At 54.2% G+C, this 3,422-nt stretch overlaps 1 protein-coding gene across 1 annotated transcript in view; it reads right to left on the minus strand.

Moving 5' to 3' along the window:
- Positions 1–3,422, minus strand: part of PTPN14 (protein tyrosine phosphatase, non-receptor type 14) — a 144,748-nt gene extending 141,326 nt beyond the window's left edge. The window contains exon 1 of the mRNA XM_006907886.3: positions 2,868–3,422. The gene's annotated coding sequence lies outside the window, so the exon portion shown is untranslated. The remainder of the gene's footprint in view (positions 1–2,867) is intronic.

The raw sequence follows: 3,422 nt of genomic DNA on the forward strand, positions 1-3,422 counted from the left end.
AGTGAGTAAGGGCTGGGGGGGGGGGGGGGGGGGGGAAGTCCTCACAGTTCTTCACTCTGGGCCTACCCATTCAGGACAAGAATTCTCCTAAAAAATCTAATTTTTCTTTGAATTCTTTAGGTTTTTCCATATTAAAATAGTCTCCCTGCTCTTTCCATTAGAGACGTCTAAGCCATACAGTATGCACAAACTAATAATAATTATACGTTTAAGCCAATGATGGAAGCTGTGGAAGTACATGGGATTAGCAAGAACGCTCTCTTCAGCTGTTTCTCTCAGGTACGTCCAATACCTTCAGGAAAACTGTCAAGGGGCTGTTCTCGAGATAAGAGGTGTTTGTGGAGGGGCCTGGATAAACACCCGAAATCGTAGGAAGTCAAGTGTGCTCTTCTCACTCTGATGTACTGGCCTGAGGTCACTGAAAGCTGGACCTTTGCCACCTCAGCCAGGACTCAGCCACTACGATTAATACTACAACTCCACTTCAGCCCAGTGAAGAGGCGCCCTTGAAAGGCGAACCACGCGCGCATCGCTACTGCGCAAGCAGGAACTTTCCTGAGCAGCCTCCGCCGAATCCTGGACCATCAGGCTATATAACCTGCGAGAAGATACTCAGTTTTTACAAAGTTTCGGGGGAAAGAAAAGTAGTCCTTATAACTGTGCCGAAGCAATAATGACTTTTAAAAGTAGAGCGTACTCTAACACAGGGTCACGCACATGAAGTCATTCTGCACATCACGGCCACTCAATCAGCTTAGGCAAAAGAGCACCATACTGTCCAGTAGCCATGCCGAAGGCTGTTTCTGTGACACAAGCTTTTAACACCACCACCCGAGCATAAGGTAACTTTAACACAAGGGTCTGTCATGCTGCAGTATTATCACCTACGGCAGTCAAGCAGCTCTTTAAAAGAGAATCAATACCTTTCCAACGAAACCAGGTATAGGCTAATTAGTGCCTTAATTAGTTGAGATGGTGACCGCAGCTGCTGCTCATTGTGGAAACAGCATCAGGCACGGAGGTGTGTCCAGACGAACCTGCTTCTCTGGAAGGTAATCTGGTTCCCATTAATGGGTAACACGCTTCCAGTTTAATTTCTGCTATTTTTTAAAAATGTCCCTGCAACACTGTACCAACCTGATCATAAACCCCCCTCACATCCCCACACAGCTAGGACCTTTTTGTACACGATTTTTGAACACTCATTTTGCACAAGCTGTCTCCTTTACCTATAATGATCTCTCCGAATCGCTCCTGCAGGTGAGCTCAGAGCATACCTCACCCCATCACCTCCAGAACCAAACTATTACAACACTGCAATTCTCGATCAGTCTGTGGATTTCCTCCAGGAGGCTACAGTTACATCTTGTAGCATCTTAGTATCCCCTGATCTTGGCAGAGTAGAAGCTCAATACCAAGTCTGTTGACTGAATGAGTGAACTAATCCATTTTAAGAAATTAACACATTAGTGGGAACCCCATAAACCCTGTATGCAGCCTGCAGTCTGGAGATTCCTCACCTTATCAAAGACCCTAGGAGAGCCAGTTCCTGGACAAACCCCACAGTCTCCTTAAATTGTAGGTGGGGTTGAGGGTGACAGGAACTGAAGGAAGCCGAAGGGAAATGGAGGTAGGGGAAGCGCTACCCTCTGCTCTCTCAAAAAGGTAAACCCCACCTACAGGTATTCAAAACCCAGGTTAGGGGTCATGACGGGGAGAAGGGGAAGAGAGGAACTTGGCAATACGCAGAGCTCTGCAAGTTTGAGGTGGAGACCTGATCTGAAATTGTGGCCACAGGTTTTCCCTATGAGCCAGCCCAACCACCCAAGCAGTCAGTCTGTGGATTTCCTCCAGGAGGCTACAGTTACATCTTGTAGCATCTTAGTATCCCCTGATCTTGGCAGAGTAGAAGCTCAATACCAAGTCTGTTGACTGAATGAGTGAACTAATCCATTTTAAGAAATTAACACATTAGTGGGAACCCCATAAACCCTGTATGCAGCCTGCAGTCTGGAGATTCCTCACCTTATCAAAGACCCTAGGAGAGCCAGTTCCTGGACAAACCCCACAGTCTCCTTAAATTGTATGTGGGGTTGAGGGTGACAGGAACTGAAGGAAGCGGAAGGGAAATGGAGGTAGGGGCAGCGCTACCCTCTGCTCCCTCAAAAAGGTAAACCCCACCTACAGGTATTCAAAACCCAGGTTAGGGGTCATGACGGGGAGAAGGGGGCGAGAGGAACTTGGCAATACGCAGAGCTCTGCAAGTTTGAGGTGGAGACCTGATCTGAAATTGTGGCCACAGGTTTTCCCTATGAGCCAGCCCAACCACCCAAGCAGGGGCCAAGATCCCGAGGAGGCCGGTGGCACAGCTGGGGCCTAGTTGGTGGAGACGTAAAAACTCCCCTCTCCCAAGATCCTGTTCCCCTGGGGGAGGACGGCAGAGGAGGGTCGGGGAGCCGCGCGTTCCTCTCCAGCTGGAGCGACAGCAATGTCCTTGTCTTTCATCCTCTCGTCCCCAGCCCGTGGATCTCTCCAGCTGCCCTTTCTGGGCCCCCTCTGGTTCCCAAAAAGCAGAAGGGACTGAGGAGGGGGCGAGTGTGTGGGTTTAACCACAAACTCTCCAGACAGCCCTCACCTTCCACCTTAATTCCCCAGACAAGCCGTGCGCCTCACAGCGGGCGGCTCCCTCCGCGAGAGAAAACTCCCGGGCCCCAGTCACCTCGCGCCCCCCCTGCCCTGCCCGCGTCCCGGGCCGCAGATTCCAAGTTGGCGTTGGCAGCCTTTGCCCAAGTCATCAGCAAGGCGCCCGGGACGCCGACGCGGCCCCCGACGCCGGGCCCTTCTCTTCTGGCCCAGACGGCGTTTACCTGCTTACATGGCTCCGTCGGTGCCCTGGAGTCCCGCGCGGAAAGGCTGTCCTCCGCGGCGGCGGCAGAGCCCCAATTCCCCAAGGAATTGATTCCAGTGGCTGGCGGAGGAGGGGCGGACGGTAGGAGCCGGAGGAGGCGAAAGGGGAGGGAGGTTTCCGCCGCGATCCCGGCGCGAGAGTCGGCGCAGGGGCGCACGGAGCAGGAGAAAAGGAGAGCCACCCAAGCCCGGGGCTGTCCCGCCGGAGGGGGGCCGAGGCGAGGAGGCCGGGGGGGATGGCAGAGGTGGGAGGGGAAGGATCGCCAGCGGCCACTTTGTGTCTGCGGCTCCCCGTGGACCTGAGCCCAGAGGGCAGGCAGCTGAGCGAGCAGGAGCGCAGCAACCTGCCCCCACGCCTGCGCCCGCTGCGCCCGCTCGGGGAGGAAAAGTTGGGAAGAACTTTTAGCGGCCGGGAGAGCCGGAGCGGCAGGAAACGCGAGCAGCAGGGAAAGGAGGGAGGAAGGGGCCGTGCGAGTGGGAGGGGACGGAGCAGGAGGCGGCAGCCGCGGCTCCCC

The sequence above is a fragment of the Pteropus alecto genome, unplaced genomic scaffold (assembly GCF_000325575.1).
Source record: "Pteropus alecto unplaced genomic scaffold, ASM32557v1 scaffold101, whole genome shotgun sequence".
Classification (NCBI taxonomy): Eukaryota; Metazoa; Chordata; class Mammalia; order Chiroptera; family Pteropodidae; genus Pteropus; species Pteropus alecto.